Source organism: Oxyura jamaicensis, unplaced genomic scaffold, assembly GCF_011077185.1.
Source record: "Oxyura jamaicensis isolate SHBP4307 breed ruddy duck unplaced genomic scaffold, BPBGC_Ojam_1.0 oxyUn_random_OJ72720, whole genome shotgun sequence".
In the NCBI taxonomy this organism is placed as follows: domain Eukaryota; kingdom Metazoa; phylum Chordata; class Aves; order Anseriformes; family Anatidae; genus Oxyura; species Oxyura jamaicensis.
This window is the reverse complement of record NW_023311201.1, coordinates 1-7,097: the sequence shown is the minus strand read 5'-3', so window position 1 is coordinate 7,097 and position 7,097 is coordinate 1. Positions and strand designations below refer to the sequence as shown.

The 7,097-nt window shown below is 49.7% G+C and overlaps 1 long non-coding RNA gene across 1 annotated transcript; it reads right to left on the bottom strand.

Moving 5' to 3' along the window:
• Nucleotides 1-603: 603 nt before the first annotated feature.
• LOC118159927 lies at nucleotides 604-5,036 on the bottom strand. Its single transcript, XR_004747286.1, has 5 exons — nucleotides 4,194-5,036; nucleotides 3,259-3,592; nucleotides 2,147-2,771; nucleotides 1,506-1,697; nucleotides 604-1,160 (listed from the first exon to the last, which is right to left on the bottom strand). It is a non-coding gene; the product is annotated as an uncharacterized LOC118159927 (long non-coding RNA).
• Nucleotides 5,037-7,097: the final 2,061 nt, after the last annotated feature.

Below are 7,097 nucleotides of genomic sequence, written 5' to 3'. Positions count from 1 at the left end.
ACCTAAGATGGCGGCCAGAGGCGCCCTCGGGAGCCACTGCGCATGCACCGTCCGCGGAACACTCCACTAACAAAGATGGCGGCCAGAGGCGCCCTCCGCCGTCACTGCGCATGCGCCGCCCGCGGTACACTCCACTCACCAAAGATGGCGGCTGGAGGCGGCCGAGGACGCCACTGCGCATGCGCCGTCTGCAGTATACTTCAGTCACCAAAGATGGCGGCCGGACGCGTCGTCGGGAGCCACTGCCCATGCGCCGCTCGTGGTACACGCCACTAACAAAGATGGCGGCCAGAGGCGCCCTCCGGAGCCACCGCGCATGCGCCGCCCGCGGTACACTCCACTAACAAAGATGGCGGCAGGAGGCGCCCAGGGCCGCCTCTACGCATGCGCTGTTGCTTGCCGCTTGCTGCCTGCAGTATCGCCGCCTCACCAGCAGGTGGCCGTAGACGGCCTCCACGAGAGCCACCGCCTGGATTCCCACCCTCTTTGCCCGGAACAAGCACAAAGGACAACGGCAGAAACTTGCACCCCACGCTGTCTTAGGGAGGAAGCAACTGCCTCGAGCAACGTGGCGCTCGCGGCTGGCAAGTTGTGCGGCGGCAACCTGAAACACTCCATTTTTTTACCCGGAGAAAAAAGGCAGGGAGATGAGAATCACGAACCCACCGTGGCCACCAGGAAGCTCAGAACCCCAAGACCACAGCAGAGTTACTCTCACCGGCTGCCTTACCTCTGCCCGCTCACCTGTCCCCGAGACAGAAGCGTCCATCTGCCCTCTTAAGCCAGCTACAACACCTCGAAAAGGCAAAGCGGGGACACTCAGAATGACACTGAGAACGGCAACGCAAAAGGAACTGCTGCATCACTCACCTTGCCAGAGGCAGCTCTGGCTGGGATGACGTCCTAGGTTGCAGGCTGCCTTTCAGCTTCAACACACCAAAACGTAGTCAGAGGATAACCATTCAGCTGCCAGCATTAGCACCCACCCCTCAACGACACAAGGGACCCCAGTTTTTATTTGTATCGTTTCGGAACAGCAGACATCTTCCCTCAGCACCTCACAAGTAGACCGAGCCAGTCACCGAGCTGCCAAATGAAGGCTCGACGGTTCCAGAAGGCGCTCCTTCCTTGGACCGGTTCCTCCTAAGGTTTATCTAAGGCTGGAGAGAAAAAAAAAAAAAAAAAAAGAGACAAAACCGAAAAACACTCCACACCTGCGATCTTTCCAGATTCAGTAACAGACGTTCTTCAGCACCATTCAAGCACTATGCGAACAGCTGCTCGCAGGCAGCTCAAGCCTCCTCCCCCTCCGCATCTGCCACACACTACGGAGATGACTCTGCGCCAGCTGCCCTTCAGTACGTGCCCAGCGGCAGACCGGACGTCTTTGCCAAAACAGTCCGGACAACGTCTTACTACACCGACGGACCGCCACGTTAGCTACCATCCCTAACGGCCAGGCAGGACAGCTCCAGGCCAAAACACACGCACACACAGGCACTCACCCCGCTACGGAACCTGCACTGGTGGGCACACGGCGATTCCCCCTCCCCTGGGGGGCAACGCATCGAGCGGCCTCCGTCTGTCCATCCCTGTGGCCATCCCTGCATGGGGAACGGATGCTGGAAGCGGGCTTGTCACTATCGCTGCTTTGGGTAGCTGTGGAGTAACTGCCTGAAGTAACTAGGCAAATTAAACTAATAGTCACCTTTTGAAGAAAACGTACGGCATTGAAGAAGCTTTCAGAGCAGAGTGGAGACACTGCGGCTAGGCTCTATGACCAGACGGGGACTGCTCTCGTGCGCACCGAGACCGACGAGCTGCACCTTTGCTACCCTGAGCCAATGACCTGTCATGTTTTTGACAAAACTCCGTACTCTCGGCAACTTCTGCTCATTCTAGCATCATCGTAATACCAAAACACACCTCCATACCAAAAGCTCCAAGGTGCAAACACCCCTCACTGAGCACGCGCTCTGAATTTCTCAGACCCTATACCTTTAAAGGAAAGCAAGAAATCTTTTTACCGGTCATAACCAAGGTATGCCTGGCTAGAGTCACTCAAGCTCCACCTAAAAGAGAGAAAATACCGTCAACTGTCTTAAGCGAAAGGGGATGGTAGGGACGATACCATCACGAAGGATACCTTTCTGACTTCTGCAATCAGTCGATGGGCTGAGCCTCTCCTCCCCCCGCACTGGGACGCCGTGGGGTAATATTGGAACACTTGGTTGTACCACGTGTCTCCTTGGAAACTTAGAAATATCTAGAGCCTTTGTGTCTTTTAACGCGTTAACAGCCAGGACGATTACCTGTGTATGTCATGCGTGCTCCCTTGCTTTTGCGGACAGAGAATTTATCGCCGGCAATCCAAAGAACCCGTGTCCTTGTCGCTCTAAGGAATTGCTGTTCGTTGCATTGTTCCTAGCCGTGACAGTACTCATTGAACGGGACTAGAGCAAGGGCGTGCTATGTTATTGGGTGAATCCATGTCCATGATAGTCCAGTACCCTGAATCTGACCAGAACCATAACAATTAGCTAGCTACGTCCCTTAACGTGACAGGATTTCATAGGGAAAAAAACATAAAACCTAAGATTTCTCATCCCTGGGGCCTTGGGGCCAGGCAGAGGAGGAACCTGAGACTCCTAGCCATGCGACTCCTGAGATTCGCAGCTTACAGTTAGTTACTCGGTGTCTTCTGGTCTCACGGGATGAGGCAGAGGTATAATTAATTCCTTCTCCGTCTTGCTGGAAAGAGCTTTTCCTATCTGTGACAAAGGAAAAAAATAAAAAAAATAAAAAAAGTTGTGATCATGGGAGTCATTACGCAAAGCCACACTGTGAATTCAGTACCTACAGTTAAGATCATTTTTAGTCAAGAACACCTCGGCAGCAATGTTATCACTGCAAACATAGTGCTGGAAAAAAAATAAAAAAAAATAATAAAAAAAAAGTAATCGACTCAAGATAAAGGAAAGGGCAAGCTAAGAGGACAAATAACACGACCGCAACAACCGTCTGCAACAACCATCTGGTAGATGGTTGTCCACAGCCCTCGGATTCCACGGTCGTCTTCCCTAACAAATGAATCCTGGAAAAACAGAAAAGATACGCGTCGTGCCCACAAAAGCCTTCGGGGAGACTACTGAAGGGAAACCAAACCAAAAAACTAGGAACGGCAAGCGGCGTGTACGTCGGTTTTGTTAACGGAGTAACACTAACGTGCTAGAAATGTCCTCGTCCTTTGCCCTCTACCTTGAAAATGTCACCCCATTCTGTCAGCGTTCACCATCAGCGTTTTCTTGTATTTTTAAAGATTTTCACGTGGACAGCTGAGGAAAACATTCTGAATCCCTGTCATCGAGGGAAAAGAGGAGAAATTAAAATAGAGGGATGAGGGGGGAAGAAGCGCAGCCATTCCCTTCCTCGGTAATACGAGCAAAAAGCTCAGGCGCTCGGAAACAACGTGCTTTGAAAGGTAAAACACATAAGAAACTGCACGTTATTTAATCTCAGCTATAGAGTCAAGCGTATTTGTACCTGCTCGTTTATTCATCTGGCAGTTTATTTTGCTACAGATGCTACAGAACTTAGAAACTGCAAGGTTACTACTACCTTCTGTAACCGATGCGATCTTTGCTAGGAATAGCTATCTAAAAGAGCCAACAAAATCCCCTTTGTCGACAGCCACCTGAACTTTTATCGTCTAACAAGAGCCCTACAAACATCCCCCGGGATGCTCAACTTCGGAAACTTTCTGTTCAACTTGAGGCAGAACAAGCCCTCACCCTGGAAACCTTCACCTGGCTCTCCACTGCTGGCAGAGTAGCACTCGGATACTGTCCAGTGTGCGCTGCAGCCTGCTGGCTTACGCGTATTTACTGCGGCCTACCTCGATATGCTCACAGAGAGACCCATGAAAAATCCACTCTTTCGTTCAGAAAAGTAGACAAATACATACATACGACATGGTAAGGAAGGAAAGCTGAACACGGGCTGCGGTCCTTTACCGAGGGGCAGATCCAACATCAGCACAAGGAACTTTGGGGCACGTGAGCGATCACCTACACCAGCCATCGGGACAAGCCAAACGCATGCACACGAGCCTCGATTAAAACAAACAAGCAAACAAACAAGCAACAACAACAACACACACATTAAGTTCCTTTATAGCTTCTGGAAGTAACAACCTACAGCTTAGATGCAGTTGGATTGCATCAGCTTAGGGACTGCCTCCTTCAAAATGCACAGTGGGGTGGGGAAACCAGTCTCCAAAAACTGTTGCCCAGAAGGAGAGTGTTGCCTTCTCCATAGGTGACATTCTTCCAAGCATCGCCCCGTTCATGGATTTTACCAGCCCCAACGGGATGGTCCTGCAGGCATGAGTCGGGTACGCTTCCCACGGGGTTTATTTGATGCTGAAGTAAGTTTTCTGCGGGTACGAGAAACGCAGCACGAGATGGAGAGTAAGCTGCGGTACCGTCTGCAGCACAACGCTTGTGCGATATTGGACCTGAGGGGACCGGGCAAAGCCTGCGATAATCGCTGAACGGCTGGGTAAGTAGGGAGCCCTACGGGAAAACAGAGCTCACGTTCTGGGAAGCTCTTTTCCCATCGAGAAGAGGACCTTTCCTATTCAGCGTCTTTAGGTTACTTGCTATTTGCTTTGGCAAGTTAGCCTTTGTAGAAGCCAAGACATTTATAACTGCCAAGCACCGTTTATAGTTCTTGTTCTCTGACGACAGGGAATTGCACTCGGGGCACTAGTTAATAGGAAAGTCTGGCTCTGTTTCACCCAAATCAAGTACCTAAACCACGGACAGGAGTCTGCAGAAAGTATACTTTCAAAAGCCAATTTAAAGAGAAGGATAGTACTCACTTTTCCAACATTTCTGCAACGACTGGGGCAAAAAAGGCTGAACCAGGGACGTCTCTGTCATCCCCTCTAGGATTTAGCGACTTCATACAGTTATGGGTCAAATAAAACACACGCACACACAGGCACACAACATACAAACATTAGAAACAAAACACAGGACACAAGGGGGGGAGGGGGGGGGGGGACGGGAAGACTCCCAGAGGGAAGCCCTACAGCAACAGCAAGTCAGAACAGGTGTTCTGCAGCAGAACCGAGGAGAGACTCGAATGTTCCAGAATCGGAATCACAGAATAATCTAGGTTGGAAGAGACCTCCAAGATCACCGAGTCCAACCTCTGACCTAATGCTAACAAGTCCTCCACTAAACCATATCCCTAAGCTCTACATCTAAACGTCTTTTAAAGACCTCCAGGGATCGGGACTCAACCACTTCCCTGGGCAGCCCATTCCAGTGACTGACAACGGAAGCAGTGCAAACCGCGTGGAGGAAAAACAAAAACAAAAACAAAAACACCGGTGAAAGCAGCAGAAAAACGTGTCGTCTCGGGGAGGAAATAACTGCCCTGAGCAACGTGCCCTTCCCAGGGTGAACCTAACGTGCCCAGGGCCTTGGGGGCAGGCAGAGAAGGAACCTGTGACTCTCAGCGTGGTGTCTCCCGAGAATCGCAGCTTACAGTGACTCCAGGTCTTCGGGTCTCACAGGATGAGGCAGAGGTATAATTAATTCCTTCGCCATCTCTCCGGAAAGAGCTTTTCTCCTGTCTGTGACAAAGGAGAAAAACGTTACGATTGTGGGAGTCATTATACAAAGCCACGCTCAGTGACTTCATGACTACAGTTACGATTGTTTTTAACCAAAAACACCTCCGTCGAGATGTTACCACTGCAAACGTAGCGCTGCACAAAAATTCAACTCAAGAGGAAGGAAAGGGCAAGCTAAAAGGACGAAGGACGTGACCAAAGGCACCCGCAATAATCACCTGGTAGATGGCTGTCCACAGCCCTCGGATTTCACGCTCGTCTTTCCTGACGAATTCATCCTGATTGCCCATCAGCAATCGGTAATAAGGTTTATTAATCTTCCTACGTTAAGTCTGCCGATTTTGCCCTCTATCCTCCCACTAATCCATTCAGAAGAGGTATTACTAAGATCAACTTAAAATACGTCCTTTCTCTCTCTCTGGATATACACAGATATATCTATAAGAAATAATAATTAAGCAAAACAATACAAATCACAGACTAATAAGGATTCTTCTGGTGTTAGCCAAAGTAAAAACCACCTTGCAAAACCGAAACGCTTGAGAATTTTGCTGGAGGGTTATCCGAAGTCCGCTTAATTCTACGTGTGGTCTCAAGGGGGCTTTGGCTTTGTGGGTCTTCAATAATAGTTACATTTGGAATGATTGCCTCCAGGCTGCAAGCTCCCTTCCATCCTAGGGGCAACACCTTCCTGGCTGGCTTTATTGCCACATGGCCAGTACCACCACCCCCTCGCCGTTTGGGACGGGCCATCCGGCTACAGGATTCTCACCTTGTATCTGGTGTGCGTGATGTACATTAGCGTTCCCGGGGCTACCGTATTCAGTGCACGTACTGGGTCTGGCTGGGATGTTAACTTTCCCCGCAGCAGCCCATACAGTGCTGCGCTCTGCACTTGTAGCTAGAACAGCAGTGGTATATCACACCAGTGTTGTGTCTGCTGCTGAGAAGTGCTGGCACAGCATCAGGACTCTCTCTGACCCTCCTAGGGGGTGGGCAAAAAAAATGAGAAAGAAACATCAGCAGGGCAGCTGACCTAAACCAACCAGAGGGATATTCCATACCATATGATGTCACACTCAGCAATAAAAGGTGGAAAAAGGAAGAAGAGGGGAGGGGTGGGCTCTCGTTGCGGAAATGTCTGTCCTCCTCCCGAACACCGGCTACGTGCGTTGAGGCCCTGCTTCAAGGACATGGTCAAGCATCGCTCATTCGTGGGAAGTAATTTCTTTCCTCTGCACTTCCACATAGCCTTTACTTGTTTTGTTTAGTTATTCCCTTTCCCCCTCCCTCTTCCCCTTTTCCTTTTTTCCCTTTAGTCGAATTGTTTAATTAATAATAATATTTCCTTAATAATATATATATATATATATATATATATATATATATTTTCTCTTTAATTAAACCATCCTTATCTCAACCCGTGAGTTGTTCTTTCCTTTACTTCTTCCCC